This window comes from Fukomys damarensis, unplaced genomic scaffold (genome assembly GCF_012274545.1).
Source record: "Fukomys damarensis isolate Sample0158 unplaced genomic scaffold, DMR_v1.0_HiC HiC_scaffold_1, whole genome shotgun sequence".
In the NCBI taxonomy this organism is placed as follows: Eukaryota; Metazoa; Chordata; class Mammalia; order Rodentia; family Bathyergidae; genus Fukomys; species Fukomys damarensis.
Window position 1 is genome coordinate 37,284,775 of NW_022900913.1, and position 8,668 is coordinate 37,293,442.

At 36.8% G+C, this 8,668-nt stretch overlaps 1 pseudogene; it reads left to right on the forward strand.

Annotated features, from left to right (window-relative positions):
* Nucleotides 1-1,959: 1,959 nt before the first annotated feature.
* The window catches only part of LOC117285391, a 7,954-nt pseudogene continuing 1,245 nt past the window's right edge, over nt 1,960-8,668 (forward strand).

The window sequence follows — 8,668 nt, forward strand, 5'->3', positions numbered from 1 at the left end:
GGTTGTACAATGTATAAACTTAGTCTCTGGTTTAAATGGGTCTGTACCAGAGACATCAGCTTCTTTCATAGTCACAGCTGGCTAAGTTCTGTGGCCCACAGACAGATAATTTGTTCCCCAAAGGTATCCACTTGCTAATCTCCAGAACCTGTGGATGTACTACCAGGCTTTGCAATGTATGGGATTAAGATAAGGATCTTTAAATGAGGATATTATCCTGGATTACAGGGGTGGGCCCAACGTAATCGCAAATGAGAGGGAGGCAGCCGGGTCAGAGGAAAATAATTTATGAGGATGGAAGCACAGGTTAGAGTGATTCTAGAGGATAGCAGAGCCAAGGGACATGTGTTGACTCTAGAAATTGAAAAAAGCTTAGTTTGTCATCTTGAGCTTGCTGAAGAACTCATTACTGCCAACAACTTTAATTTAGGACTTCTGACCAACAACTAGATTTGTGATTCTTTGCTATAACAGAACTAAAAATCTAATGCAGCATCTATGCTAATTTTTTCCCTCTGACTCCCAGGATCTATTTTCCCATCCTTTTCTGGCTTTAGTCTGTACCATGGGAGGGGAAACTCTGACTTCTATTGGAGATCAGTGAATGGGCGGCACTGGCAGGCACCAGGAAGGATGGAAGAAAGAGGCAAGAGTATTTATTCCTATGAGACTTTTAAGTCAATAGGGATTTTTCAGCGTGGTGGCTCTCTATAGTTGTATTCCTAACAGCATCCACAACTTCCAGGCTCCCAGGCCTAGGATAGCAACAGCTCCCCACCATTGCTAGCCGCAGGTGCCTCACTATCCCTCTCGGGTTCCCTTAGCCCAGTCCATACTTCCCTAAATTGTCACTCCTTTAAGAATTCGCTAGTTAATCCTCATGATTCTGTCAACTGTATTGAGTCACTCACTGATTCAACACAGAATATCTTTTCCATAACTGTTCATTAAGGACTCAAATAGTTGAGCTGTAAAATTCCCTTGAGGTATTCTAAAGCAGCAATGGACATAAGAAAGTTTAAGAGAGTACAATGGTCCAAGATTCAGTTTTAATTTGTCTTTAAATTTGAATTACAACATAGCTGCCCCTACTTTAAAAAACCACAAGCTTCCTCATTTAACAAAAAGGTACATCTGATAGTTAATGGTTTTTTGTTTTGTTTTGTTTTGTTTTAGGACTAGGAAAAATTTATTGAAAGATAGCTCATGTCTAAGAGAGACAGAAGGGGGACCAGAAAGTGGGTTTCCTGGGGACCCTGTTTCCCAGGGGGTTTTATGGAGCAAAGCCACAAGGTGAGGCAGGTTCAAGGTGGGACAAAACTATAGTCATTGAGTAAGATGACAAGTACAGTCACTTAGGTAATATTGATCCAGTGGGAAATTACAAGGAAGGTTTGAGGTGGGACAAAACTATTATTGCATATAATGGTTAATGTTTCCAAAACACCTACCAAAAGCAAAATGACCTATTTTAGTCATTTTTCTCTAATTAGCAAAGGCAGAAAGAATAGAGACACTTCATAAACTTATACAACAATTTACTGCCATATGAAAGTTAATCAGATTGTTATGGTTTAAATCTGAAGGATACCCAAAGACGAATACATTGAGGGGTCAATCCTCAGTGCAGCGACGTTCAGAGTGGGGCCTACAGAAGTAATGAGGGCTTGAATTATAATTTCATGCTATTATTGGGAGGAAAGAGAAGGTGGGCCTGTGTGAGGAACATAGATCATGGGGTGACTTGGGGGACTATGTCTTGTTTTCTGCCATTCTGTTTTCCTCCAATATTCTGCCTTGCTATTGACCCATAGCAGTGGAGTCAACCAGGCATGGGTTTCAACCTCTGAAACTATGAGGCAGAATAAATCTTTCCTCTGTTAGTTGAATTATGACCAGAAATCTTGTCACAGCCACAGAAAACTAACACAGAGACACAACAGATTATTATAGGACTAAATGAATGGTAAGTAGAATTTCCTTTTAAAAATACATGTGCCCATGCTGGGGTTGTAGATCAGTGGTACAAGGCCTTTCTGGCAACTGTGAGGCTGTGAGTTCAATTCCCAGTACTCAGGAGTACAATTATTTTGTTGTGATTTACTATAGCTATTACTATGCTGCTTTAGAAGCTGGATCAAAGCAAAGGCAAATATCCAGACTGATTAAAAATATTTAGTTAACCTTCTACATATTTGTTATAATATGAAAATAAATATTCACAATGTTATTTTATATCTGGCTCTTTTGAAACTATGTATATAGGGAGTTCAGCTTATATGTGCCTAAGAGTTGGGTCAAAGTTGCTAATAGCAGAAAATTTCTTTTGCTATATACTTAAATTGCAAATATTCAGTTTATAGAATTAGGTAAATTAGGTAAAGTAATAATATATCATAATTCTTAATCTCTTCACTAGTCTTCTGAAACGGTTGAGAAATCTTTCATACAAACTGTGAAATTAATCTCATCACAAAATCAAACCCTGCAGATGAACGTATGCTCTTCAGGATTATGATTAAAGGTGCTGGGAATAAACCCTAGGTTCCCCCAAATGAGCTTGAGATTTTTCACATAATTTGAGAAATCTTTTTGGTTACCATTTTTCTACCTCAGTTCTTAACTTCATTGCCTTTTCCCATTTTACTCATGGATGAACATCATAAAGAAGAGGAGAGGTCTGGGGATAACCGAAACCACATTACTACTCTTGGAAATTCCAGAATCTTACACACACACAGAAACACAATAGTTTCAGTTTTATATTCTCACTGAAACAAAGATAAAAGAACAGGCTTCACGATCTAGATAATACATAATAAGAATACTTTGAATAAAATTATTGGGAAAATATAAAACCAAATATGCAGATTAAAATTATAGTTTTAGCACTTGCATTTAGCTATAAAGTAGGTTTCTATCTCTAGACAGACTTTAAATGCAGGAAAGATTTATGTTCATATTGTCTGTCCTTGTCATTTATTTGAACACCCTGAGATACCTTTATTACGGATAAACATAATGTGCTTGAAGTGCACAAGTATGTGTGGATATTTGCATTTTAAGGACAATTTAACATTTTTTACACAATATTACAATAAATAATTTGTACTTTGTAAGAAAACTGAAGATGGATCCCTAATTAGTATGTATGGTAATTGGTCTGTCTTTGATGTAAGGTTTAGCTCCTTTTTATCTTACATGTACTATATTATGTGTAGAGCCTACATTATAATGTAAAATTTTATTGCACACTATACAATGGGTAACACGTACAAAATATATGTACAATATTAATGCATATATGCTCACATTAGTATTTATTTGCATGATTATTATACATTATTTCTCTAGCATCTCAAAGTAAATAACATCTATGTATTTACACAAAGCTAGAGGAAATCATCAGTGATTAACTAGAAATTAAACAGTTAAATATGCTTCCTTCTTAATGGTGTTACTATCTCTACCACCAATTATAACAATAGTAAGAGCAAAAATAAATCATGATAATAATGCTACTTCAGAACCAATCCACTTTATATTTACAAGTTATTTTCTCACCAGTTATCTTTTTTTCATGTCAAGCATGGGTTTTGTTTTTTTGCTTATGGTGCTGTGCAGGTGATACAATCCAGGGACTCATTCCTACTAGGAAAGTGTTCTACCACGGAGCCACATTCCCAACCTAGTCCTGTGTATTAAAATACAGTTGGCCACTCTGCATCCATGAGGATTGGTTCCTGAACTTCTTCTATCCTCCACAGTAAAATTCTTCAATGCTCAAGGCCTTTACATATTAATGGCAGAATATTTACACATAACATGCACACATTCTCCCATATTTTCTCTAGATTATTAATAAAACTAATACATATAAATCTTATGCAAATAGGTTACTACTTAGGAAATAATGACAAGAAAAAAAGTGCATATATGTGTGATATCTATGCTATTTTTCCCAAATATTTTCTACCTGCAGTTTGTGGAATCCATGAATGTAAAAGAACCAATGCATACTGTTGATGGCAAAGGACCACATTCCAGTGATAGAAAAGGAAAATTACATTTATTGGGTCTCATTTATGTCTTCCAACTAAGACTAATACTTTATCTCTTTTAGGAGTACACTTTCTATTTTTGTTTTAATGAAATCTGAAGCAGATGCCTGCATAATTCTTTTTCTGGTTTGAAGACTGAAAATAGACAAACAAATGAACTTTATCTGGCATGAAGCTTTTTCAGCTCATCAAAGACATCACTTTAGAGCAGTGATTACATCTCATTGCCCAAACAGAAATAGGGAATAAATAAAAAATGGATAAAGCAGGGCTGGAAGAACTCATTCCACTGTAAGATAGTCCAAATCCTGATGTTGGTCCTTGAGCTTAATCAGCACAAGCACTGGCATCCAAACTCAACTCTTCATAAAATAGGGAGGTTTTGGCAGGTTGTCTCAGTAGGGTCCTAAGGAATCCTGGCCACAGTACCTGACAGCAAAAGAGAAAAACAAAAGAAACAAAGGATGCTAACTACAGACTTCTTTAATCATTCTGCCTTCTCAAGAGGAAGGAATAATCATTTTTTTTTCCTGGTATCAGGGATTGAACGTGGGTCCTTGCACTTGCAAGGCAGGCGGCAGAACCACTGAGCTAAATCCCCGGCCCTTTTTTTCTTTTTAATTCACCACATAACCTGCATATGAAGCAGCATTTCAGATTACAGACTGAGAGGAGAGTGGCTAGAATACCTGGTAAGGACAAGGACCAGGAAACAACAATGAACTTGATGTCCTTTTGGCTACCAAAGTGATCAATATTAATTGCTTGCTCACCTCAACTGAGGACTCCACATAAGCTGCATGTTCTGTGGCATCTGTCCAGGAGTTGTAGAGGAAAGAAGCTGCACTCTCATGCTTACGTTACACCTTTTTGAACCACATTAAATGGAAACATTTGTGGAGGATTTCATCTTTTGAATGCTGAAATTCAATACAAATGGGACAACTTTCATTTTCTGACTTTACTTCCAAAGAAATTACAGGTTATCTAACCAATTTAGACAAGCAACCAGCATTCCCTTTCAGATGACTCTATAATTACTTTGTAGACAAGATTTATAACACTAACTTGAAAGACTAGAAATGTGAGAAAAACATATTTTCCAGTGGGAACTTCAGAATGAATTTGGAAAAGGCTTCTTTCTCCAACTGATGAGAAACAAGCTTGGTTCTTCAAGTGGAATCTCTCTTCCTTCAACTTTGGAGAGAAACACTATTATAGACTGGATATATTCTGGACTGAGAACATTTAGAGTCCTACAAAGAAAATTTTTATAAATGCTGGAAGAGAGTTGGAAGTATTTATTTGCCCACCCAAAAAGATTTCCAAAATATAGCTCATTGAGATTATTTTGAAAGATAAATATTTAGAAGGGCAAAACATACTCAACATATTTTTAGAAAATGTTGATATTAGCAGCAGCAGCAGCTAGTTGTTTATTTTATACAATTTTGAAACAAAAGCAATCATGATAAATCCTAGAAGTTCTAACTGTACTGCTCCAGGATGTGAGAGTTAAAAATGCTATCTCTGTTTTATAAAAAATAATAATAAATGTATAAAACATATGTTTCCACATGTCGGTATATATGTGTTTATGTACACATGGTCACATGTATATATGCTGGCAACATAGGATATGTGTTTTGGGGTGGTATATGTGCATTTGAAAATACTGAAAAAGGTCCTATTGGAGCACAGGACATGTGTTCCATATATATGAACATGTATATGTTATACAGAGCATTTTTTTAACATTGAAGTGGATATAATAAATTTTGTAATTGCTGATGACATTATGGTCCGCAATATATGAATTTTATGTACAGTGACAGTTTGTAGTTCTTCTACCCCCAGTGCAATGTATTCTAACACCTCATTTGTATCTTTCTCTTTCTCTCATTAGAGAGCTATTTGGGAAGAGAAAAGCAAACTCTGAGGTAAGGAGTGGATCTGACACTCTCAGCCAGGCCTCGGTATTGTCAGGAGGTGGTCTAGTTCTCATAAGGAGGGCTTGTTGTTCTTTTGTGGGAAAAAACATTATCACCAGACATGAATATGAGGCAGTGTAACTCTGTGACTATGTAAAGTGATTAATAAAAATGAGGTCATTATGCAAATTACAGAAATACCAGATCACTCTCTCTCAGTTAATTCAGGTGATGACTGCTTCTTTAGTAATTACAGCTTTATTGTCTTACTCTTTTCTCCTTCTAGGAAAAAAAAAATGTATTGAGATACTCAACCATAGAACCATCCTTACATCCTGGAAACATCCGATCCTGAGTGACAAAATCCCCATTCTCCTGAATTCTTCCATGAATCACCCAAATAAAACACATATTGTCTAAACCATAATACTTCCTTGGTAAGACTGTACAATTCTCCACTGTCTGTGGTCACTTTTGTAATGAGCAATAAACTCGACTTGTTCAAGTACCAGTAAATGCCTGATTCTTGACTGCGAAGTACTAATATATATGTAAACATTACCAGAATATTATGATTCAATTTATAATAAAAATTGATCTGTATATGTATAAATTTATAAGTATGTGTTTTATTACATATATAAGATATACTCATATGGTGGGGGAGTATATGTAAAATCACAATAAAAGTATGGGAAATATAATCAGAGAGCAGCTAATAGAGTATCTACCATTAGTGAGTGAGAAGATATTGGGATGGCTAAAGAAAAGTTTTTGACTCTCCTTTAAAAAAATTACAACTACGTGATTCTGTATTACCAGGGGCAATTAAGGACCCAAATGAGTTGATTTTTGAATTACTAAAAGGGAGGATTATCCTGAGTTACAATGCATGACTATATCAGCAGAAATCCCTTAAAAGAGGAGAGAAATTCCTGAAGACAGAGGATTCTTCTGCCTTTAAGAAGTTAGCAGCTGTGTTGTGAACAGGACCAAAGGCTATTACAAGGTACAGTCCTGAATTAGTTGCTAACAGCAGTCCCTGGGCAACAGCTAACAAGTAAATGCAGATCTTAGCTGTACGACTACAGGAATATAAATTCTTCCAACCATGTGAGTGAGTTCAGAAGCTGACTGACCCGCTAGTGCGGGCTCCTGATAAGAATGTGGAATGGCTGATGCCTTAATGATAGCCGTGGGACACCCTAAGCCGTGGACACAGCTAACCTCAAACTGTGCCCAGACTTCTCATCTGAGGAAACTGAGATAATGTGTGGAAGTTGTTTTCAACTGCTAGAGTTGTGATTTGTGATGGAACAAAACATAATACAACAGTGCAGAGGCTAATAATCAATGGTCTAGGCAATAACTATGGTCCTGGCTTCCTTTTCCATTGGTACCTCGGAGTGACAAGATGGCTGATGGAACACCAGCTATAATGCCAAGGTTTCCATCAAGAAGGGAAAGGAAAAGAGTCAAGAGAGGTTGGTGCTGTTTGTTCTCTTTTAAGTAGTTTTCCCAGGAGACTCACACAGCAATCTCCATGTATACCTTATCAGCCACTTCGATCTACAAGACAAGCTAGAATAATGTTTTAGCTAGGAATGTAGCAGATAGGTAAACAGGACTATTAGGAAGAAGGATGGCAAGAGATATAGGCACCTGGTGAACAAATAGCAATTTGTTTCATAGGTACTGGAAAAAAAGATAAAATATACCCTTGCATTTGTTTTCCTTGTTCTTTACTTTTCTGTGTTAAATATTTTCTGATAGAAGAAAAAATCCAATTAGTACATTTATAGCAAACACAGAAGTAAGTTGCAATTTAGGGCAGCTGTGCGCTTCTGACTTGAGAATGGGGAAAGGATTCCAGGCAATATGAATGCTCTTCCTATTGCTCTATTCTTCCTGTCCCCAGGTGCCATGGACACATCTCTGTTTTTAAGGAAGATGTTGCTCATCTGTGGGGTATATATCTGTAGAAAGACTTCAGATCTGAGCCACAAAGACGTTGACCATTCCTTTCCCTGGTCAGTGATGTTTAAATCTCAAATCCAAGGCATGAAGAGAAATACATCTTAAACCCATCATGTTTTTTTCCCTTTCCTCTTCTCTTTGTTTCATAGAGAAGTTAGTATGTCACTAAGTGATTTTTAAAAAGCCAAAATGGTTAAAGATCAGTTGTTGACATCAGCTCACAGCATTGGTTTATGAGGAATGAGTAGGATACTGACACACAAAGGACTCATTCATGAGTGTAAGAAAGCGGAAGGAGGCTAACCCGTCTGGAAAGCCTTGGGACACAGGTAAGTGTTGGAGGAAGAGCCCAAAGGGTGTGATGAATCATATAGACTCCAGGACACACTGAGCCTAGAGAACATGAAGGACACATTCTGTGAATATCTGGTGAGATCAGTAGTTTGTGTCTGAACAGGAACATCTAGCAGTAGGGCCATAATTGGCCTGAAAAACCATCCAATAATCCACTAAAGAACCAAAGAACCAGTAGTTCACAGTAATGGGACATATATATATATATTTGTGAATAATCTGAGTTGGGTTCTTGTGGTTTCCTTTTGACCTTAATAACAGAGGATGGTAATGCTACGAGGTGTCTCAAGGGATCTCTTGCATTCTAAATGCATTCTTTCTTCCCTCCATTATAGAGTCCCTCTG